Here is a 24,419-nt window from a genome sequence, read left to right as displayed (position 1 = left end):
CTTTGTTCCACTATTATTATTATCACCTGTGCATACAAAGGTCTTCCAGTCCACTAATTAACTCCCTAAATCTAATATTAACAGGCCGATGCAATACCGAAGTGCTAAAAAAATGCATCCAAACTGGATGCATTTTTTTTTAACATGTGCATTATCATCTCTCCTGGGCGCTGGATGCAATATGCCAATGAGCTGCCATGCTGAAAAGGCCACGCTAGGGATAAATTGTGCATCCCTAGCGTGTCCATGGCATCAGGCACCCAGGAAAAGTGTCTGTATGCAGGTTAGGAAAATGGGTGGTCAATTTACGAGTGTCTATTTCCCTAACCCGTGGCTGTGCAAGGGTTAGGAAAACAGACGCTCATAAAATTCATATTAAGTCGGAGGAACCACAGAAAAGCAGTATTTTTTGCTTTTCTGTAAACTTTTGGGGCTCCTCAAGACTTAACGCCAGCTCCGGGCCAGCTAATAGCCTCATCAACATGGCATTTACATAGGATGAACGCTATTAGCTACGCCCTGGTTTGGACGTGCATTTTGGATGCGTTAAATCTCCTTAATGCATAAGGGGGTTATGGACACGCATCCAGCCACAGGTTAACCTGTGCACTAGCCTGAGCACACTGTATTACATCGGCCTGTAAGCGATACTGACCACTGAACTCTGTTGTCTGTGGAAAAGAGTGTTGTATACTCACTTCAATTGCGTTATATTTTGCATGCTATGGCGTCAGCTTTACCATGTCATCTGCATTCCATATTTTACTTAGAGCAACATGTCTGGCATGGAGATTTCTACATGCAGAGCTGCAGTATAGTTATGAAAGTTCTTATTTTTGCCAATACAGGGTAATTTAGGTTTCAGCCTGGGTATGCTTTGCAAGGTATTCAAGGACTGGGATGTTTCAGGACCAGCGAATCACCCACGTGATTCAGCACGATGGTAAAATTCTAGCTTTTCATGATTTGCAACAGCAGTCTCCTATTATGCAGAGAATGTTCTTCGCCCATCTACAGTCGCAATGCTATTTAGCAGCTTTAGATGAGAACAATCTAAGGAGTGATTTTTGCTTGAAAATAAAATAGTTTTTTCCAATGGGAAGAGCAGGATAAGATCTCGGTTTCTTTGCTATCCAGAGCGATCTGTCAGTTTTCCCTCAGGACTGATTGTGCACATCTCTTTGACCAATAGAAGAGAGATTTAGTTATTGATGTTCCTGGTTCAAAACTAATTGCAGCTTTTAATTGTACACGTCAGGCTGTCCTCAGAAAAACTCAATATACATTTTTTTAGAAGGGCAGATGTCTCACCTGCCTTGGCCTTTAGGACTCATGGTCATCTTGTGTTGGTCTTGCCCAGTAGTCCAACAATTCTGGGCTACATTAAAATGTTTTCTTATAAAGGTAACTAGGCAGGAGGCGGTTTTTACCCCAGAGGGCGATTTGATATGTTGGAATTGCTTCAGGTAATGGGGATATACACAGACCTTTTCATCAGGAAAGACTTCATACTGGGGAAAAAAACTATAATTTTGGTCTGGAGAGAGAACGCAGCTCCCTTCTTTCAGTCTTGGGGGGGACGGGGGACGCAATGTGCAGTCTCTTGCAGATGGAAAACCTAGATTCCAAGCAGTCATTTAATTCTCTGAAGGCTTTCCTTGATTTTTGGACTGATTTTCTACAGATTTTATCCCCCAAGGCATGGAGCCTTATTGATTTATAAGTTATTCACTCAGGGACGTATCCTGTTTTTATTTGATTGTGCCTAGAGGAAGGGTGGGTAGAAGGGTGAGATAAATGCAGTACAGTTATCTCGAAGGTTGGTGTGCTTGCTTCCATTTGATTAGGAAACGTGTATGTTTGCAATTTATGCTGTGGTTTCTTATATGAAGTTTTATATAAAACACTAAAACCTTTTGGGGGAGAGGGAAGGGAAGGGAGAGACATTATAAATATTTTTTGTGGAAAATATTTGTTGTATTGTTGCCAGAACCAATGTACCTGTTGTACATGGAGAGGGCTCACTCACCTCTCAGAGCAGCCTTGTGCCACCGCTCTCCCCAACAATGGTGCCACTGTCGCCTTGCCTCTGTGTGACTGGAGAGTCGCTGCCACTGCCTGTTCCATGCGGCGCTGAGACACTGCTGTCACCGTCACAACTTTCTGCAGCCTGGAGCACCTCCAGCGTTGCTATCTGCTTCCCATGCAATCTCTCTGTCGCTGTTCTCCCTAGCTGTGCGCGCATGCCTCTGTTGAAGATTTAAAGGGCCCGCGGTGAGAAATGCCGCGGTGCCTCCTGATAATGTCATCTCCTGCCAGCCCTATAACAGGGCTCTTCAGTCTTCGCTCCTGGTCTTCGCAAAAGTCTCCTAGCGCTTTCAAGGTCCTCTGTGTTGCCTGTTCCATGTTCCTGGTTTCCTTTTTTGTGTTCCTGAATCCAAATCTTTGCCTTGTTCTTGAATCCAAGTCCTTGCCTTGTTCCTGGTTCCAAATCCTCATTCTGTCCTGAATATTCAGTCTTTGTTTGCTGGCTCAAGTCTTCCAAAGTCCATCCCTGGTTCCTGAGTCTTGAATCTGAGTTCCTGATTCCAAAAACTGAGTTCCTGAGTCTGATTTCCTAAATCCTATCCCAGTCTTCGGAGTTCTTTTTCCAACTTCCACCTTGTTCCTGAATCCAGTGCCTGCACTGCTATTGTCGTAGTCCACAACTAGCCCATGCACTGGGTAGGGCACGCAGTGGTGTCAGACCTCCTCAGTGTCTTTGTCTGGTCAAAGTCTTCAGTTTCTTCATCTAGATCCAAGTCCCGAGTCTTCGCCTTGTTGCAAGTCTTAAAGAGTCACGTTCAAGCCTTCGTCACATCTTGTCTTGAGTCCTCCGTCTCCTTCTATCCTCACACTCAAACCGTTTCCAAGCGGCAGTCCGAAAGGGCTTTCAAATGGCCAGAGGGCTACCCCAGAGGTCAGCATTGCATTGTTGGGTCTCCCTTCCTGGTGCGTGCTGGACATCCAAGTGTTCCTAGTTCCAACACAACAGTATTCCTGTTCCAGTCAGCCCGTGCCCGGATGCGTCTGCCCCACAGCAGCGTGGCTGCAGCCAGCCCTGGGGTTGAGCAGGTCATGCCGTGGCACAGCGGCTCACGCTCTTGAGCGTCCATCTGCGCTCGCAAAGCATGCCCGTTTTTGCTGATTTATTTTATTCTTGCTTCAATAAAAAAAGTTTGAATATAAAATGTATATGCTGCAGAATGTTTACTCACTGTATAACAAGCTCTGTTGTACAGGGAGTTGCCCACAAATAACTGCAGCTTTGCTCTATGCTGTATGGAAATATATGTGTGTGGGCGACTGTAGTAAATACTTGTTAATTCCTGGGAATCTTGGGATTTCACTTGAAATACATAAGGACTGATTTTCCGTGATCTAGGACATTAGATGGCAATACCTCATTTGGATGGAAGAAGAAGGGGGTATCAGCAACTGAATTTAGCCAGTCCATAAATGGGAAGCCCTAGAGACGTGCCCAGGGAGCTTTAACCACCTGGCAGCTAAATTTAGCCACGTAATCCCGAGTTGTCAAATGTCAGTGCTAAATCTCAGTGGCTAAGTTTAGCCCCCTTAATTTAGGGACCAACCTTCCTATTTATAATTACGCTCTTAAATATAAGCACCTATGTAGCTGCTGAGCAGCTTACTTACAATCTATCCCATGCAGTATGCATTGTCATTTTAATTGAAATCTCAGTATTTCCACCTTATTCTTAAATGCTGCTCCATAAACCTTCATTTAAATTCTCTAGCTTTTGTGGTTTATTCCATCTGAAACATGTCACTGAATCCTATTGTTAAGTAAACAGCTTGATTGATAACCTACTTGTAAAAAGGATACCGACTTTATAAGCACAATAGTAATATGAATAGACTTTTTCTAATATTTAACTGATAAGTACACAAACCTCAGGGTAGGCTCGAATCAGCTAAATTATTAAAGTTCCACACCCTGCTGAGGCATTCATCCCTGTTATTTTTTTCAGCCGCTGTTTTTGACAGACTCCAGCATAGTGAAAAGCTTCTGGGACTGAAAATGCCAGAGACTGCATCGAAATTCAGACCACAGGGGCCACAAATCCTCGAGATTCTGCTAAAATGTAGAGCATGAGATTAACAGCTTCTGCACTTGGTTAAAGTCTTTACATTAAGAGTGTGGGTGTATGCATGCGATGTGTGGCGCATATACATGTGTGTGTGTAAAAGTTGAAGGGGAAAGTGTGAATATAAGAGTGAAGTTGTATTTGGGTAGGATTTCTGGCTTGGGGGCTTCCAGCTCAAGCAGCACTGACCTCTATTGGGCTATGGCATCAGGAGCCTTCCTTATAGCTGCCTTCCTTATAGCTGCCCAGGAGGGGGCTGTTTATCCTATTTTTTATAGCCCACTCTCAATGCGTTTCCTGCCATTGCAACAGTCAGGGGCCAGAAACCAAGGCCCCCTTTAGAACCTGGCTAACATGGCCTTTAACTCTGACCACCAGGAGTCCGCATTGCGTGATGACTGAGACTCCCTCCTGCTAGGAGCTGGGAATGCGGCCTCCAAATATCCCTAGCCCTGGCTGGCCATGAGAAGAGAAGTCTGGCCTGGGCACCCGGGTGTTCTACATGACATGGCACGGCCCTTGGCACGTCAGCCACTGGCCCAGGCCTTTAATCTCTATCCTTATTAACCAATAAAAGGAGCCTCTCTCCCTTTTGATACAGCAGTTTCTCCACTGGATGAAGCTTAGCTGTCGATAATAAACATGCCTCCCCGAGCTCTTGGTGCTATAAATAGATGAATGCTATGATTTATCTATTCTATAAATAGATGGACTCCAAATAAAATAAAATAACTAAACTAACCTCGAATGTGCTATCTAAAATCCACCTCCCACAGAATCTGGAGGATGGATGATGCACAAGGCAAAATGTAAAGGGGGAATAAAAGGCCTGCAGTGACTTTGTTTACGAAAAGGTATTTCGAGTGCAGGAACAATACTGGGAGTTTCTTTGGATACTTAACATTTTTTCTCCATCTCCTCCCTTTCCTCCTAAAAGCTTGTTGGCGTCTGATCAATAAACTTAAAAGAGCAGCAGGAGTGCTTATCTGCGAGGCCTTAAGTCTTCTACGGCTCCAATTCTTCCCTCTGGCAGGTGGGAGTATTCGTACGTTACAAAAGGCAGTGCTGCCAACCTACCTGCCCGTCAGCCGGCGGCTCCCTCTCAACACCGGCTCTCTTTTGCATTCCTCGCATAGGTAAAAATCCTTCACTAAAAGCAGGATGGAAGAATATAAAAGGGTAGGCCACGCTCCCTTTTGTGGTCACTGTGCCCCACCTCGCTCCTCGTTCTCTCTCTTGGGAGTTTGGCCTGAAGTGCCGATTGCTTTGAAAGACACAACTGTGGCTTGGCTCTTGATTTGGTGCAGCCCTACGCACTATTCTGCAAAATACTTCAGCCACATAAACGGACATATATATACCCGATGACGTGTCATCCGGACAGGCCGCAGGGGGCTGGCCCAGCGGCTCATGCAGAGAGCCTGTGTTTGATTCTCCGCTTAGGCCTTCCATGCCCAGGGCCACCAGAGACTGGGGATGCTGCACAGGGGAGGGGGAGAGACTGGATTTTAGGGCCCATGATTGCAGGGGCTTCCGGAAGGTGCTCTGGTGCATGGCCCCCGGCCAAGGACTGTGGCTGCGATGACCAGGTAGAGGTAGGATGGGATATAAAATACAGGTATATAAAAATAAAATAAATAAGGGGGAAAAAAACCCAAAACAGGTAGCTGCGCACGTGTAAATTTTCCTGAAAACTTTCCCTGGGCAAGGCAGCAGGTTTAATTTTGGGCAGGGAGATTTTGTGAGGTCATTTTCAAAGCTTTGAAGGAGATTGTGTGAGGTAACTTTCAAAGCTTTGAGACCATCCCTAGCAAAAAAAAAGCAGAATATCAAATGCACACAAAAATAAAAAATAGAAATTTGCTTTGAAAATTGGTGTAACTTGAGCAAATGACAGCTTGCAAATCTATGCAGGCTGTTACAGAATGATCTCCAAAAAGGTCTTTTTCAAAGCCATTTCCATGCAGTGCTTCAGCCATGGACATGGCCTTTTTTTAAAACATTGCTGATATGTGGGAAAGAGCGGCTGCAGCTGGGTCCTGTCTGTGCATGCTCGTACCTGGGGGGAGGGGAGGGGAGGCGTTCATGTGGGCGGGGTTTATAGTCGCATTCAGACTTCTGCATTTTCAGAAACATTGGTCTGTTTTCCCCCAAACTCTAGGCATGCACATTAGCAGTTGGAAATGTGCGCTACTACTTTTGGTGGGGAAAGTTAAGTGTGCAGGTATATTGCCTTTGAAAAGCTATGTAAGGTAGGAGGGTAAAACCAGTGCAGTGTTGGATTTAGGTTTTTGCTACCCTCCGGCACTTGGTGCTGCCACAGCTCCCACCCACCTCCCCATAAAGTCTGACAATTGGGAGCAGAAGATTTAAAGTAGCAGCTCAGGAGTAAATTCTACAGAGAATCGTGAAGCTCGCTGGCAAACATTTCCATCTTTTTTTATTACATTATAAAAATAATTGCACAACCTAACTTGTGTCTTTATATTTTTTTTAATTGGGTAAGGAAAAGGGATCTCAAGTTTCGGTACAGGTAGGAGATCTTGCGGATGGGGGAGAGAAGTTGAGGGTAAGACGACGAAGGATGGGGAGTGAAGGGATGACCAGGGATTAGGGAGAAGGTGAGGGCTGGGGTTGAGGGAGGAGAGGGAGAAGGACTGGGGATGGAGGGGGAAGAGAGGACCAAAGGAGAGTGAGAGATGGGGGAAGACTGAGGGAGAGAGGGAAGCTAAAAGTTGAATTTTAAAAGCCTGGCGCGTGCCAAATCTTGGAGATGCGCGCACAAGTTGGGCTGGAGCGCGCGGCGCGGTTTTGAAAGGCGCCCGCTTACACGCGTGTCTCTTGCTAGGCACACAAAAAGGTTTTCTCATAGAAGGGGCGGGGGCGTTCCTGGATTTCACATTGAAACCAACGAGCAAATACGCACACAAGCGAGCAGCGGGTCCCCTGTCACGGAGCTTTACTTCTGCTATGGAGGGCGTGCAAGTCATAAAACAAAAACAATACAAGGGTTGGGGCTATCAGGGGAGAAGGAAGGTTATTTAACTAGGGGTTTAGGAAGTCCTATCCCTTACCTGGGCGCACTGCAGATCCGCATGTGCATAGCACAGAGGAGCTCCAGGGACTGAGGGCTGGGCAGGGCTGGGGCTAACATACAAAGGGCCGGATTTTCGAAAGGTTATGCGCGTAAATGGCCTTACGCGCGCCGGCCCTATTTTGAAAAGGCCCGGCGACGAGAGTAAAGCCCCGGGACGCGTGTAATCCTGGGGCTTGCAAAAAGGGGCGGGGAGGGCAGGGGCAGGCTCGGGATCACGCGCCGGCAGTTGGCCGGCGCGCGCAACTTACTTCAGCCCCAGGGCTGAAGTAAGTTTCCAGAAAAAAAAAAAAACCAAAAAAAAAACCAAAGGAAAAGGTAAGGGGGAAAGGGCGGGGGAGGTAGGGAAGGCAGTTCGGCTCGGCGCGCGCAAGGTGCACAATTGTGCACCCCCTTGCGCGCGCCGATCCCCCGATTCTGGCGCGCGCATGTTATAAAATCGGGCGTACCTGTGTGCGCGCCGGGTATCGCGCGCACACATACGCCACGCGTGCTCCTTTTAAAATCTACCCCAAAGTGTTTTATTTAAAAGAGTAGGTACATAAATTCTTTCAGCAAAACTATACGCATCATATAGGCACAGGTGCATGCAGGTAGTTTTGCTGGGAAAATTCTGAAGCAAACATCCACGCGTAAGGTCACTTTGAAAATCGCTGTAACCTGGGTGCATAAGAGCCCGCATTTTACAAGGCCTGTTATTAAATTACCTCCCCACAATGTGCGTCTATACATCTGGAATGCGCTCTACCAGGGATCCCCAAACTTCCCAAGGAAAGGGCCACGTAGAAAATTTCAAATCACCATGAGGGTCGGGGCTGGGAGTCACCTCAAAGTTTGCTGAGGGTGCTGGTCGGGGGTATATCTGGCCATTTGAGTGATTTAAAGTGCAGGGGAAAGGGATGGACAGGGTTCCCAAGGGTGAGAGGGCAGTGAGAGTGCCGGTAGTAATATTTTTAGATTTCTCGGAAGTTGGCTACCTCACCACACTCCCAGGAACCTTGCTCATTGGTTTCCCCTTGCGTGGCATCTGCCCCCTGAGGAGTATGCATGCATGTGGCACGTTCAGTATCCTCCCTTCCCACCCACTCCCCTCAGTAAACCCCCCCCCCCCCCACCACACACACACTTTTCTTCCCCACTCACCTCTCATTCCCTCCCCTCTACCTGGAAACTCTCCAGATTTCTCCCCCCCCTCCCCAGGAGACTCCTGAAATTTGTATCAATTGCTGGGTCTCTGGAGAAACAGGAAACATCTGGGGGCCTCTCTGTTTCCAGCTCCAGCTCCTCCATTTTCTCAGTAAGCCTGCAAGGGCTGTGATTCTGGAGCAGACACTGCAGGTGGGGAGAAACTGGAGAGGGGCACACGCAGCGCAGTCTGCAGCTTATCGACAGGACTTGCTCACTCGGCTGAGAGTAGAATGAGAGTTATACGTCAGGGAGCTGGGACTTATTTGTGGGTGGGAGCCAAGAGAGGACGGGGGGATGCTGGGATCATCTCCGGAGATGGGAAACATGGTTAGGGGGGGTGGTGGAAGAGAGAGAGAGAGAGTGTGAATTACTAAGGGGTGGTGGTGGTGGTGGAAGAGAGAAAGCTGTATCCATTATTTCAACTCCCCCCTCTTATTTATTTATTTGAAACTTTTATATACCAACATTAGTATACATCACGCCGGCTTACATTAGCAACTGATAGATGGAAAGTTCAATGAACAGGGGTGAGGGAAAAATTACTTCCAGTAATCAACAACAATCTCAGGGTGACCATAACCCTAAAGTTACCAAGTATGACCCCTCCCCTCCCTTATCTCACTCTCATTCACTCCTTCCCCCTCCCTTCTTACTCACCCCTTTTTCTATTAATTTCCCTTCCCTCTCACCCCCTCCTCTCTTATCTCTCTCGCTCATTAATTTTCTTCTCTCCCTTCCTTTCCCTCCTTTCACTTCACCCTTATCCACGACCCTTCCCCTCACTTACCTTCCTCAACAGCTTTCTTCAGTGGCCGGTTCGGCGGCTGCTGCTGCTTCTGCTGGTGGGGCCTGGCACCTCTTTTCCCAATGACGGAGCCTGGGAACCCCCGCCAACCTTTTTTGCCACTTCTGTGGGTAAAAAAAAAAAAAAATATTAAAAATTCTCCACAGGCCAAATCCGGCCACATGAAAGGAAAAACCTGATAGGCTAGCCAAACGAGCATACGAATGAAGGGAGGCCCTAGAACGAGGGGTCATGAGATGAGTTTTGACTAAGGAGTAATCTTAGGAAATATTTCTTTACAGAAAGGTTGGTGGATGAGTGGAACAGCCTCCCAGTGGAGGTGGTGGAGACAAAACCAGTATCTGAATTTAAGAAAGCCTGGGATAAATACAGACGATCTCCTCTAAGGAAGTGATGGGAATTATAATGCTAAATTAATTGGATGGATGGGCAGACTGGATGGGTCATGCAGTCTTTTTCTGCTGTCCTGTTTCATTGTTATAATAATAATAATTCCTCAACCCTTCTCCTCACCCCCAATGATCCCCCTTCTTAGTCCCTTCTAGCCTCCCAAAATGATTCTCTTTTGCTTTGTGTGCTTCAGGCTCCTTCCCTCTTCTCCCCTCCCCTCTTGTCTCAGAATGACAGGAGGGGAGGGGCTGGAGTAGGGAGCAGGGTGTCTCTTCTTTGTTCTGCTCCAGCCTCACTCCCTCTCCTCCTGTTCCCTGCATGCTGTCTGGGAGCAGAGGGGCTGCAGCAGGAAGCAGAGGCCTATTCCATGCAGAGTAAGGATTCAGTTTGCCTGGGAGGCAGCAAATCCTCTGCTGGCCTGCTGCTCCCACATTTGGGCATCCTAAGCAAAGGCCCAGTGTGCCTGTTGGCAAATCCAGGCCTGGAGTGAGCAGGCACCACCGTATTGCCAGTGCACTGGAGCTCAGTGGCTGAAGTCATAGCGCTCTAATTTCTGGATCAGAATCAGCTGCTATCCATTCACTGGTTTAGCTCCACTCCATCTGGAAACTTGGTAGTCAGATGTGGCAGGATAGTAAAGGCATATCGAGAAGTGATGATGTAGCCTTACTTGTTGTTGTGGCTGTAAGGGGTGGGCCCCAGGGGCAAGATTAGGGCAGGGGAGGTAACTTGCTCTCCCCTTATCAACCCCAGATTTTCAAAGAGAATATTCCATGGGGGCGTATCCCCTTGAAAGTTAGCAAGCAGGGGGGGTGTTTCAAAATTGCCCTTGTGTTGCTTTAAACTAGAGAATTGGCCAGTGAAAAAACTTTTTCTGCAATCCCTACCCGGCCAGGGCACAAAACCCGTGAGAGGGTCTGGCACTCGAGTGGGCCGAGGGGCCAGCCTCTTGGTGGGATCCAAAAGAATTTGGGCTGAGCAGATAAGTGGGGTGGACCTGGGCTCAGAGACAAGGAGGATATATTCCAAGAACACGTTTTCTTTTCTGGTGATCCCAGCAGCAGGCAGAGAATGCAACATAAAACTGGAGGTCACTGATTAACTCAGGGTACACAGGCTTACAGAGCTGGGCTGCGGTCGCTGCAAAAACACACAGCAGAGAAAAATAAAAGGTCAATGCACCAGATCCCTAGCAATTATACACTCCTTCCCCTGGGATAGGAGAGCTACGCACAAATACTTCTCTCCACTCTTCATATTCAAAAGTGCCAGAGTACCCTCAGGAATACAATCATCAGTCACTTCAGCCTCTTGTTTCTCCTTAACCCTCAATAGCCCCTGGCTCTCAGGGTCTATATATTACAGCACATTAGCCACTTTAGTACTGGCTCGCTGGACACTTGATAATTCTCTCCATTCTCTGGAGCAGCTTCTGTAACCCTTCATCCAAGCAATAGCAAAGGACTTTCCCCAGGCTCCTTCACTCCAATTCCTCCCCGGCGGCTGTGGGATCTCCAGTCAATCCTCCACCTCCCCGACTCAGGTCGAGTTTTCTGCCTTGGACCTTTTCCCCTTGAGGCCAACCCACTCCCTGGACAGGTTCTCTTCTTCTCCCTCTGCCAAACCCCAAACTAGCTGTCTTCTACTGGATGAGCACTCCCCCTATGGGCCTTTCTCCCTTCCCTCTTAAAGGAGTCACATGTACAGAAAAGACCATTAACCACTTTTCCCAATTCCCTGGGCACATCCCCATGTACTGTACAGGGTAATTTTACCAGAAAGGATGCCATCTAGTGGCAGCTTACAATATCACATCTTCCACACGGTACTGGTGGCAACAGGCAGCGTCTGCTCTCTTCTCCTTCTATCATTTCCCCACCTCAAATCTGACTTCAGGAGGAGGCCCGGTAACCAGAAACTTCTCCAGGAGTCTTTTAAGGATGCAGAAACAGCTCCTAGTTTTTATGTTTCTTTATCTCTATTTTACTTATTTTATATTTTTACTATGGCTTTAAGTAATTATTTTACGTAACATTGTACTTAAAAGTTGTATCTTATTTCCTTAATTTTAATTATCCTATATTTTATTCTATAACTATGTATTTAATCTTTTTAATTATGTAAACCGTTATGATGGTATAACTGGATGACGGTATCGAAATTTTTGCTAAATAAATAAAATAAATAGTTGGGAGACCTGTCATATTTATTTGGCTTAATAAAGTAAAACCAATGTTGAAATTTTCAAGTCATAATGCTGCTTTCCGGGTGGCAGAACTGAGCGTGGGAAGTAAGCATGTCCCTGTGGCTGTTACCCCTTCTGCCCCAGTCATGAACTGACATTTGGTGCCCGGCCCGTTCCATCAGAAGGTCATATGCAGGCTGCACCAACCTGAGTATATTACATCCGTTGAAACCTTTACTAATTACCGAGGACTTCCATACTGTTTTACAAACTCTAATTTTCTCAGACATAGACTACTGTAACCATTACAGTTATTACAAAATGCCTCAGCAAGACTTTTATTAGGACCAAGGAAATCTGATCACATTGCACCCTCGCTGATATCCCTCACTGGCTGCCAGTACAATCGTTAAATAAAATAAGCCAGTGAAAATCGTTAAATTATAACTCCTATACCACTAGCCTGATGTCTTAGGCCTTTAGTTAAAATGTATTAAAAGATCTCAGTAGAATTATATTAACCTTCGTTCTGTTGATGTATAGCTACGAATGTTACTTTTGTAAACCATTGTGATCTTTATTGGGAACGATGGGGCCCGGAAGAGAAGGTGGTGTCGCGTGGCCTGTGTGGGCAGGAAGGAGATGTCATTGTTGCTGTACCATATGGAGCAGGAGGCAGCAGAGTTGGCCTGCATGCCAAAGGAAGGAGGAGGAGCTGGAGGCAGTGCAGTGTCGGCCACAGCACCTGAAGAGCCCTGTAGGCCACTGGTGCTGAAGGAGAGCTGCTGCTGCCCCTTGCATGTGCTTCAGTAGAGAAAGGGGTTCATCTGTGAGTGAAACGTGAGTGTGAGGGCATGTGTCAGTGTGTGAGAGAGCGAGAAAACGTTTGTGTGCAACAATACCCCACCGTCCCCCTGCTAATCTATTGCAATTTCAGGGCATCTGGAAGTCAAAAGTTCACGGCATGGAGAGTGGGGAATGTTTGTTGTCTTTCTTTTAATTATTGGTTGTTATTTGAAGTGTCTGTTGTTTTGAAATATTTTTGTGGTGGTTGGATTTTCTTTTTTTTTTTTTTTTTTTTTACATTTTTACCTGTTTTTAATTATTGGATGTTATTCTATTTGTCAGCTTTTTTAAAATATTTATTATTCCAATTAGTATGTGCGGTTTCCAGCTGTTGTCAGCACATTTCTATTTATACTTGATGATCACTTTATTCTGTATTTAGTGAGGGGCCATCTGTATATTGCATTTGTGACCGAGGTGAGGAATTCTTCTAGAATGTACTTTCACTATAGGGAGCTATAGCAGACTGGCTTGTTCTGCTTTCCTAATAAGAGGTGTACTGGTATTTTAGGGCCTGGTGTAATATTTGCAGTGTTGTCTTTGCATAGGTAGGGTTGTTACTGTTTTAAGAGTTGGCAGTTAGTGCTGTTTTGGTAGGGGAGGTTTCCCATATTGTAATTCCATTTACTCTTGGCTGGGGGCTTGGTCTCCCGCAATTCTGCAGCCCTGGGAAGCCCTGCAAAATCCCACCTCTTCTTGTGATTTTGCGGGTGTCGGCAGAATTGCCATGGGAGAGCAGGGAAGCCATGTTGCAGAGAGGTGGAATGTCTCGCTGCAGGTTGTGAAGAGGCTGCCCGACTGCCGTAACTCCTCCAGCCCTCTGTGCTGATTGGACGGTAGGAAGAAGAGAACGGGTGCATTAGCAGACGGCCATGTCCTCTCCCCCCAAGCTGCCAGGGGACCTGCAGATCTATCAGAACCTGACCACAATCTTTTCGACCTCTGCATGGTTGGCCTGCCCGCCCTCTGTTTGCCCTTCCTCTGCCTGGGTATGTGGACATGGCGGGCCAGGGGAGCTCTGGCCTAATCGCCTTCCTGGTGAAGATGGGGGGGGGGCCTTTACCTGCGGCATGCCCACCTGCTCCCCTTCCTCTCTCCATAGGGGCTGCAGCGGGGTGCCGGTGCTGCCCGTCAGTGTTCAGTGGGGCCAGGGAGGCTGGAGGAGGACGAGAATGGCGAGTTTGTGCTGGCAGCGGAGACTCTGCCCGGGGAGGAGGGAAAGCTGTGGGTCCCGGCACTACAAACAGTCACAGACTGGTTAAGGACCGATCGGGTTCCCACCTCGGTGCTGGAACTCTCCGACACGCCCGGTTCTGGGAGACAGCGACTGCTCTAACATCGATGCAGTACTGGTAGCGCCTCCACCCTCCTCTGATGGAGGCACGGCCCCTGCTCTGGCCAGGCTTTATTTTCTGTTCTCTGCTGGATTGGGGGAGGGGGCAGGGGAGAGGTTTTGGCATGTGGTGATAGTGGTGGGGGGGGGGGAGGGAGGAAGTGGGGGGCGATGTTACTGTGGCACAACACCTGAGCTTCCAAGGCTTTTCTCAGGGATATTCTTTATTTGCGGTGCTTCGTGTCTCCGCGTTCACCAAGCATTTCATAACCACTGACGTTTGACGTTCTCTTCCTTTCCAGCGGCTGCCTTCCCTCTCTGCTCATGGTTGCCATCTTCTCGCGGAGTTCCCAGGCCTCTCTCTCTCCTCCTCCCCTTGCAGCCTACATTTATATCCTGCTCCGGGAGCCACCCGCCCTCCATAATGCACTATCTGAAGGGTGGACTGGGACCAGACAGCTGGGGCCGGGTGCTTCACACTATTCTGAGGGCTTCCTGCGTATGCCCCTTCACAGTTACATGGGTGGAGAGAGGGGGTGTACCCGGGGGGAGAATCCAGTCTGATTTAGAAAAGAAATCCTCCAGCATCGGAGAGGTTAATGGGGGGTGTGGAGTGCCCTCCCCCAGTTTATCCTGAGAACTTTGTTCTTTTGCGGATTCTAAGTAAAGAACCCCAAACCTGCAGGCCCCAGAGAAGCATCCTGGGGAAGGTAAAGCAGACCTGGATTCTGGGTGGAGAGGCCGCTTGGTCTTTGTCTGCCTTCCTCTTTCTGTGTTCTACTCTTCTGCTGCCAGGAGGTGAATGCGGCTTTCAGTTGTATGGAACAAAGCCATGCAGTTGGTTAGGAAGTATGCAGGTAAAAATCAGGGATGCTGCAGGTGCAGTTTCATACTGTTACACAGGGTTGGTTGGGTTTTTTTTTCCCCTCCTTCTTCTCTGGGCTTCCAGCCTTCATTTGCAAATACCCAGGCCCCTTCCCCTTATTTTTATCCCCTCCCAGCTTGCTTCAGTCCAGTTATTGCAGCCCTACTCCTCGGGCAAGGGTCATGCCCCAGGGGCTCCTTCTGGAAGCCTGCACTCCGCACACCTGGGAAACTCTCTGGGTTTAAGCTGGAGACGCCAGGATGATTCCTTGCCGGATGCAGGCCCTTCATCTTTTTCTCTTCGCTGCTCCTGAGAATAGCAGAGACTCCAGAAGCTTGTGTTAATTACCGGTAAAATTGCCAGATCTGGGGAGGGGAAGAATATAGGCAAGGGCCAGCAGGGACCTGCTGTCCACTGCTTCATCCCCTCCCCATTCAAGCAGCATGAGGAGAAGGGCTGGACAAAGGAGCAGAGCAATATTTTACTGCTCAGTCTATTCCAGCCCCTTCTCTCCTCTCCTGTGTGAACAATTTGCATGCGGGAATCAAAAGGAGGAGAGGGGGTGGAGCCAACACAGCTAACCCTGTACCTCTCAGTGATACCAGCACTAAGGAGGCCCACAGAGGGCAGAGTAGGGAGAGGAGCAAGAAAAGGGTGGGGGTTAGGGAGCTGAGAGATTTATAGGGGGTTTGGGGGCGGGGGGGGGGGGGAGTATTTAACAGGAAACTTCCCAGAAGCACTCATTTGCTTTTCCTGGACGTGGATTTCAAGTTGCACCAATCTCGTCACCAGTAGGAGGGACCCCATGGTACTTGTACTTCTGCGGCATGGCTTGGGGTGCTCTTGAGCCCAGCCTCGGCCCTGCTTGCACTGCTATTGTCCGTGGTGGGACAGTGGAAGCCTGTTTTGCCCAGTAGTGAATAATCCCTGCCGTGGTGTTCGCTGGAAGCGCTGGGACTGAGGGAGCTTGCTCCGGCCTAGTTTCTCCCAGTCGGGGGCGGCGGCAGTAAAGCACAGGAAACGCGCGGGGGGGGGCCTGTGAGCCGGGTGCTCGCTGAGAAGCCCTGCGGGCCTGGCTCTGCCCTTGGTGTGGGTTTCTTTACTAGCAGGAAGCCCAGGTGCGCTTGGCACAGGTTCCTCCGTGCATGCCGGTTCACAGGGCCCTGTGCTTTTCCGCAGCTACGGCCGAGGCCCGAAAAACTCTTAGGCATTGCCAGACCCAAGGATCAGTCGAGTGGGCAAAGAGGGAGGAGAAAGAGAGATGGGGGTTAGAAGGAAAGAAAGAAAGGGGCGGTGTGGGAGAGAGGGGGATTTGGGGCAAGGTCCTTAGGGGTGAAAACTATGGGAGGATGCTTCTGGGCAGGGAGTTGGGGTAAGGGTTAGGAGGAAGCTATTGGGCAAAATTTTTGGGGAGAGGGAGAAAAGAGAGGGATACTATGGGGCAGGGTGTTGTTGGAGAGAGAGAGGGGGGGGGGGATGTTGCTGCAGTGAAGGTTGTGGGAGGGAAAGAAGGGATGGTGCTTAGAAGAGAGGCAAATGCTACTGTGCATGGGCTGGGGCGAGAGTGTGGCGATGCTGCTGAGAAAGGGGACCTGGTAGGAGGAGGTGGGGAGGGACTGGGGCACACAGTACAAGAACCACCTCTCCTGCCAAAGGAACGAGTGCTAGGCCTGGGGGATGTGGAGTGTAATTCAGCAGGTCTATCAGTCCTGCTCTCTGCACTGGTTATGTGGGTCCTATTAATTTCGGAACCACAACCTTGGAGGGACAAAGAGAGAGTGCCCTTGTAAGGAACAAGCAGGACATCAAATCGTGAGAGAATGCAATGGCAGAGGAGATTGCCTTTCCCCAGAACCCTGCCCTGATCCTGTAATGAGGGATTCTCCTGGCTAAGACCATGAGGAACGGAACAGCAGCAGCTGAGAGCCCCGGAGAGAAATTCCAAGTTGTAGCAACTTGTGTCTAATCCCAGCGCAGCACAGCTTCCTGCCTCCAGGCTTGTGGTTAAAAAGCCACACAAAACCTCCCTGGTGCAGAGTCCTGGCTGCTTCCTGCGGGTGTCGTGCATTGCAGTGCAGCCCGCCGTAGTGTGTAATAAAGTTAACGCTAATCAAGACGTGTCAAGGGCGAAAAAGAGCGCAGGTACCAGAGAGACAAACAGTAAAAGCATTAGAGTAGTCCATCAACAATAAATCAGTGACCACACCTAACGCCCTCTCCCCCGCAAACATAAATAAATTTGCCAAGTTGTTGGGTAGAGATTGCTCCTTTTATAAGCCCAAGACCTGTTTAAAGATGCAAGCTTTTCGGACCAGCGAGAGCTTGGGGGCAGAAGGAGGCAGTCGGCACTTCGTCTTCCCCTCCCCCAGCGTGACTGCTCTCCCTCCCCTCCTCCACCCCCGTGCGTTTGCTGAATCCTGCAGTGCACAGGCGGCGGGAGCAGCGCACACTTCCCTTTGCAGAGCGGAGGGCGTCCTGGGGCTGAGATCAGCTGCCCTCCTCCTCTCCTCCTTGGGAAGATGACAGCTCTCAATCAAGGCTCCGCCCGGCCTCTCTTAATTAATCCTCTTGGGTGGTGACTGAGGCTTTGCAGAGAAAGGATCGGGCCCCGTCGGCCGGGGGACGGAGAGCGTTGTACGCGGCAGAGCTTCTCGTCTGTGCTGTGCCTGGGGAAGGACGTGCAGCCATGTAAGATCCATTATTATTATTATTTTTTTGTTTAGTGATTTTTTTTTCTCTCTGCCTTGCTTTTCGTTGTGAGGGCCTCTCGTCATCTTCCAGGGATTGGGCGTTTTGTATGTTGGTGTAGCTGCTTTTCCCATAACAAAAGGCAGCAGAAGGGATAGCGGCTGAGGTTTAGGCTATTGTAAGGCCCCCCCCCCCAATAAAAGGATCGGACCCAGGACAGGCACTAGGAAGATGTGACCTAGGCTGATCTGCATGTTTTTAAATCGGATTCACGCTGAATGGAAAGCTGTATAGTTTTCGGTTTGGTCTGGTGCAGGGAGGAGTAGTCCCAGCTGGTGTCGTTTCCGTCTGTGGGGGAAGTGGGGCCGATCCAGATCCTTTGATTGAAATGAACCAGGTCTCCGGCAGCCTTGGCTAAAGCAATCCCTGTCTGTTGCAATCGCTGTCTTCCTGTGCATTCTGGGGGAAGGGAAGGTTTTGGGGTTTTTTTTTTTTTTCTTTTGGTTCCCCGGGGCCTGAGCTTTGACTTCTTCGCTCGCGGGCCTGGTTGCTGAAGTTTGCTGTGTTTTTGTCTTCAGCAGGTTCCACATTCCCCTACCACTTCAACTCTGAACTATTTATTTTGTGGTTTGGTTTTTCTCATCCCGCTGCCTTGCTAACGGGTTGAAATTAATTGGTTTATTTGTGTTGCTATAATTGCCTGTTGTAATTGGCAGGATGAGATCAGTTTGGTGGCTACCCCTACGATTTTTGTTTTTGAAAAGTGCCTAAAATGCTCCACACTTCCTTTTTTTTTTTTTTTTATTATTTGGCCCACGGGCTGTCTTGGTGCTTTCTCTTGATGAAATTCCTTTTCCCTAAATGCTGTTCAAAGGCCTTGATTTCTGGCTGGACCAATTGTATTCCAGGTCATCTGCTGAGCTGCTTGTTGCATTTCACTCTTTGTTTCCTGGGGTGATTAAGTTTCGGGGACCTGTTTTGTGTTTCGTCCGTGGTGGGCGTTGCCAATGCCACATGGGGATATTTTCATAGGAATCGTTTGGGGGAAAGGTTTTGGTTTGGCCGTATCCCCCAGCCCCTTCTCAGCGTTCACACAGAAACTGGTTGATCCTCTTTCAGATTTTAGGATTGACTTTTGTGTTCCCTGTAGCCTTCAGGTGTACAAAGTAAGGCATTTTGCGAAAAAAATGCAGTTTTTGAGATGTAGGATTGTGTTTAATAGAATATTTTGGCATAATATGTTTCCAGGGTTTTATCTATTTTTGATCTGACTCGGAGACAGGAGTTTCCCCAAACCTGGCCTGGTGACCCCCCCCCCAGCCAGTTATGTTTTCAGGATATGGGCCCAGCTTGAGGGGGTCACCAGGCCAGGTTTGGGAAACCCCTGAGGTATGAAAGACAAGGAGTGCTTCAAGAGGGTGAGAAACCAAGACTGACCCCCAAGCAGTGGTGTTAGTAAAATTCCAGGTAGCAGATTCTGTTTCATTGCGTCCACTTTGGGTCTTATTCCTGAGTCTCCTTTCATTTCTTATTACACTAGATCTTATATTTTCTGCCTTTTTTTTTTTGTTTTCCCATTTTTATTTAAATAAAAAGTCCTGCACTTATTCTGATGATATTGCATGAGTGTTTTTCTTTTAATGTTTTTAATGTATTTTTTTGTGGGGGTGGTCCTAGCAATTTTCACATGTTCCTTTAGGATTCTAGATCAGTCTGAAGCAACCTCCTGTGACCAGACTATGCTGCCATGGGATTTCATGTGCCACCAGGGTTTTCTTCCCATTTTTAGTCCAGTGAAAAGAGCAGAGCGATGACTAAGAGAAAGCAGAAATGCTGCCTGCATATTTTGTTCAGTGTTCATTGAAGGATGACACAAGTAAATGGTAGGAGTGAACAAGGCACTGGGGGCTGGACTGGATGCTTAGAGAGGTTCTGGCAGCTCCACTGGGATAGTTCTGCTTCTTCCTTCTTTGCAGTCTGGAGATGGGCTGACACTTTCTCCTCCCAGCAGTGGTTGTAGAGAGGGTGCTAGTAAGGACAAGCCAGTTAGTTTCACCTCTTTGGGGGTTACATTGAACAGACCACAGAATTCAAAGCATCCTGCCAAATACCTGCTCAGTTTCTTTGACTAGGTGATCAAAGAATTAGGATGTGGCTTAGGGCAGGCCTTCCCACAACTGTCTTGGGGGATCCCCCCACAGCCAGTTGGATTTTCAGGATATCAACAGTGACTAATCCATGAGATGAATCTGTGTGCTTATGCAGGTTTATCTCGTATATTTTATGGTGGATATCTTGAAAACCAGAGGGCTCCCCAGGACAAGTGTGGAAAGCCTTGGGTTAAGGCTTCGGTCAGGTTTCCTGCTTGTAACTCTCACTGTCTCTCCCTTTGTTTGGAGGGACATACTCCAAGGCAGCTGTCAGACCCTAGCTTCAGCAGCCGCGATGGTGGTAGGGGTGGGGCTCACGGGCAGGTTGGCCTCAGCTTTAGTGGCCGTGGTAGTGGGCAGAGGAGCTCCCGGGCAGGCAGGCCGTGTTGAGGGTGGAGACTGCGTAGGAGGCTCTGAGGAAGAGGGGATGGCAGTGGGGGAAAAGCATATGGAGCACCACCACCTGTCTCTCTTGTGGCGGGTGTGTCTTCTGCTCCAGTGTCCTTTGCTCTTTTTCCACCAGAGATTGACTGCTCGCTGCAGCCAGCTTGAGTTGTGCTGAAGGAGGGACCCCCTGCTCAATGCCTTGGGGGGAGCGTGTGCTAGAAGAGGTGATTTATAGTATATTACCCCCATCCGCCATTGGAGTGGGGGGGGTATCTCTCAGCATGGGGGTCCTCCCCCTCTCCAGCCAGCACAGAGCCCTGGGCATTTCTGCAGGCTGCCCCTCGGGTAAGACCCTGTCCGCAGGAACAGCTGTGCTAGAGCTGGTGGGAGGAAGGGGGGGAGCTGTTGAATGATAAGAAATTGCGCAGCTGAGGAGCTGTCAGCACAGAAGAGGCATAAAGATGGAATGGGGGGTGTTGAGGCAGGCAAGGGGAGTGTTTGAGAGACTACTGGATTGCAGTGATGTGTATTTTTTTTTTCCTGCATTTATCCAATAACTCTCTAATCTGCAACTTTTCTACCGTTGCTTGCCTTAGCCATAATAAAACAAAAGACGAATGCATGACTATACTTTGCATTAAATCTAAGTTTCCAAACTTTTTGACCACTTTTCCATGCTTTGCTAGATCGCTTGTTGTTTTTACTCCACCTGGATTTGGTGTCATGCACAGAAAGACAAATCTTTCCTTCTAACCCCTCCGCAATATCACGCACCAAAACTTAATCCAGATAATGAAACAGAATTGGACCCAGGACTGATCCTGGAGGCACTCTATGGGGAAAACCCTGCTTTCCTTTTCTTCAGATGGGATTTCCCACTCCGCAGCTGCTGTAGACAGAGGGCACACTTTTTTTTTCCTTATGACCTCAACCTTTAGGTATAAGAGGAGTCTGGCAACTGTTTCTAGCAGTTGTTGGATGCAAGGTTATGATGTAACTTCTTCTTCCCGGAGCCAGGGTTAGGCCCTGTCCTGGTTGAGCTACTGATGCTCCTGGAACAGCTCGGTGGAGCTGATTTTCTTCAGTGAAGGAAGCCTCCCAGGCTCCCAAAAAAATACCCATGCTTGAGCATTCCCTTGGTGCCTGATCCCTAGATGCTCAGGGAGCAGGTAGATCACCCATGGAAAGCGGGGGACTCCTGGTTGCATGAACCCGGGGGGCAGTCGGGGCAGCTCAGATATTGAGTTGTGAATGCTTTAGCACTTTTTTTCTTTCTTCTCTGCTGTTCTGTTCCACCCCTGGCTCAACTTTAGTTGAGGGGAGGAAAAAACACAGAAGCAGAGCATGCCTGGTAGCCCAGTGGCAAGGATCTCTCCTGGTGAACCTCCCTGGAGGTGGCAAGTACTCACCAGGGATGGGTGCGTAGACCCATCCCTGGTGAGTACTTGCCATAAGGAGAAAGGACTGGAACATCCGGCAGCGCCATGATGCCAAGAAGAAATAGTAATGATGCGGGGCTGCGGTCTGCGGTGCGAAGCAGTTGCTGAGTGTCGCAGGATCCTTTTTGCCCCACATGTGACTGTGATCCCGGGCCTTCGTTGACAGGAAGCACAGGGGCCTCCCCTCATCTGGAGCAGGCAGAGCAGAGGGGAGAACGTGTGGCCCTCGCTGCTGAGGGCGAGGATGCACCAGCAGCTCAGCTACGCACGGGCCTAAGTCGGAGGGATCCTCCAGAGAAGCCTTCTGGTTACAGCCCTTCTCTGGCTTTGCAGTTGGTTGGTAGATTCTGCCTGTAAAGCTTGTTTCTCCAAGCTTGCTGAGTGGGGAGGATCTGGATAACTGGTCAAAGATGTGGGGGAGGCTAAGCCTCAGTTTGCCATAAGATGAACCCTGCCTCAACCTCTCATCTGGACATGACAGTGAAATGAGCAATTTTGAACATTTTAGGCCAGCTAAGAGGTCTCCAAACAATCTTCCAGATCTAAGGGTCATTCCTTTTTTGAGGAGCCTGAAAACCCAAGGGCAAAGCCTCAACAGCAGTCATCAGGTACCCTCCAAACAATGATGGTCAGCGACCGACCCCAATTCCCACATTTTAGTTTTTGTAGGTGGTTCTAAATCTACTGCCTTCAGGAGGTTCACAGGTCCCTTCACCGGGCCAGGTCTTTCCTGACCCAGGGAAATAGAGTGAGCCGAGATTTGAAGTTTTGAGAAAAGCAGGACCACCAGGATCGGAGGAATTGCTTCATTGGAAATGGAGAAGAAAAACTGATACTTCACGCATATCCACCAGGAGAGATCCTTGCCACTGGGCTACCAGGCATGCTCTGCTTCTGTGTTTTTTCCTCCCCTCAACTAAAGTTGAGCCAGGGGTGGAACAGAACAGCAGAGAAATAAACATGAATATGAAGCAGCAAGCACGTGGCTGTTATAGAAAGCACAGGCTTGCTATGTCAAATGTCTGCTGACGCCCCTTCCACCCCTTGGTGACTCATTGGTTGAGAACCACTGCCTGAATCCATCTGTCCAATGTGGCTTTGCAGCCTCGTTCATCAGTACAGCAGGATGGGGAGCCCACTGCCAGGGATAAGTGGCCCAAGGCCAATGGATGATGCAGGAGGCCACCTAGTGCACAAACTGACTGGAAATGAAAGCCATCAATTGGCTCTAAGGCCCTTCCATTAGTGAAGGGAAAATCAGGCCAGATCCTTTCTGACAATGTTACAGCAGTGGCTTATGCAAACAAGGAGGAGGGGCTCTTGCAGCTCCATGCTAGCAGAGGAGGCATGTTGTCTCTTCAGATGGGTGAAGAAAAATATTTTCTGCCTTCCAGTAGCCCGCATTGTAGTGGACTTTCGCGGCAGAAACAGTCTGGATCCAGGAGCATGGAAACTTGGCAAGGCGGCCTTTCGTAGGAGAGTGGACGGGTGGATTTGATGGAAACCAGAGGAAATGCCAAAACGGACAGGTTCTTCAGCAGATGGAAGGAGATGGGCTCCAGTGGGATAAGCATGCTCTTCAAGCCATGACCAGCGAGTAGGTTGCTGTGCATCTTCCCTCCCTGGCCACTGATAGCCAGAGTGATAGAGGATAGAGGACCATCTAGCAGTGGTAATTCTGGTGGCCCCACAATGGCCAAGGTGACCATGGTATGCATACCTATGGAGGTTCCTAGCCCATCCTCCCCTCCCCCCAGGTTCTTCCTAGGGAGTAAGGGCCCAGTGCCAATGGAAAACAATCTCAATTCTTGCTTATGACTGGCCCTTGATTGGGTGAGATTATTTCCAGTGATCATGTCTTCTGTGCTTTTTTGCATGGTTGATATCTACCTCCTTATCTTATATCTAGATCTGGCATCTTTTTGAGGAATTCTTCCAGGAGCATAAAATCTCTCCCTGGAAGGCAGATAGGACATCTAGTCCCAAACGGTCAGTTTCTTGAAAGTTCAAGTGGTGGCTATCTCTTGTTATAGGCTAACAAATGTCTGTCTATATGCTTGGACATAACTACACTATCTGAAAGGATGGAACAACTCCCTTATGAGGAAAAGCTAAAGAGGTTAGGGCTGTTCAGCTTGGAGAAGCGACAGCTGAGGGGGGGGGGGGGGAGGATATGATAGAAGTCTTGAACGAGTAGATGTGAATCGGTTATTTACACTTTTGGATAATAGGACTAGGGGGCATTCCATGAAGTTAAGACTAATCAGAGAAAATTCTTTCACTCAACGCACAATAAAGCTCTGGAATTTGTTGCCAGAGGATGTGGTTAGTGCAGTTAGTGTAACTGGGTCCAAAAAAGGTTTGGATAAGTTCTTGGAGGAGAAGTCCATTAATGGCTATTAATCAAGTTTTTACTTAGGGAATAGCCACTGCTGTTAATTGCATCAGTAGCATGGGATCTTCTTCGTGTTTGGGTACTTGCCAGGTTCTTGTAGCCTGGTTTGGCCTCTGTTGGAAACAGGATGCTGGGCTTGATGGACCCTTGGTCTGACCCAGCATGGCAAGTTCTTATGATGTTAAGCATGTCTGACCACTTTACAGGCTATTAGGCCCACAGTGGAATTTTAAATTACTCTACTCTATGCCCAGCAGGCCTGCTCTTGGAACCAGCAAAACAGGCATCATTGAAGGATCTCTCTCTAAGGCAACATTTGCTGTGACCTTTCTTAATTTTGGAATGACGGGCCCTGTTGTGCAGGAACCCTTATTTGATTGGCTTTATATATTTTTTTTCTCCATTCATTTGTTATCTTGTGGCCAGTCCCTTCCTTCTTGTCCGAGTTGATATCTCCCTCTTCACCTAAATCATCTTCTTTCTGGCCTTTAAAGGCAGAAGAGGAC

General features: G+C 48.5%; 1 protein-coding gene and 1 long non-coding RNA gene across 3 annotated transcripts in view; one reads left to right on the top strand and one right to left on the bottom strand.

The window, feature by feature from the left end:
* Positions 1-24,419, top strand: part of RIPOR1 (RHO family interacting cell polarization regulator 1) — a 345,200-nt gene that overhangs the window by 22,015 nt on the left and 298,766 nt on the right. The window contains exon 1 of one of the 2 annotated variants that reach the window (XM_029608846.1): positions 17,167-17,542. The exons of the other annotated variant lie outside the window; for it this stretch is intronic. The gene's annotated coding sequence lies outside the window, so the exon portion shown is untranslated. Of the gene's footprint in view, positions 1-17,166; positions 17,543-24,419 lie in introns of those variants that run through there. 2 annotated transcript variants of the gene reach the window in all.
* LOC115095327 overlaps positions 1-24,419 on the bottom strand; it is an 83,080-nt gene that overhangs the window by 544 nt on the left and 58,117 nt on the right. Inside the window, exon 2 of the long non-coding RNA XR_003857746.1 lies at positions 9,218-9,339. This is a non-coding gene — a long non-coding RNA (uncharacterized LOC115095327). The remainder of the gene's footprint in view (positions 1-9,217; positions 9,340-24,419) is intronic.

This window comes from Rhinatrema bivittatum, chromosome 7, assembly GCF_901001135.1.
Source record: "Rhinatrema bivittatum chromosome 7, aRhiBiv1.1, whole genome shotgun sequence".
NCBI lineage: Eukaryota > Metazoa > Chordata > Amphibia > Gymnophiona > Rhinatrematidae > Rhinatrema > Rhinatrema bivittatum.
Note: the sequence above shows the minus strand (reverse complement) of the source record. Positions and strands in the feature narration are given on the sequence as shown.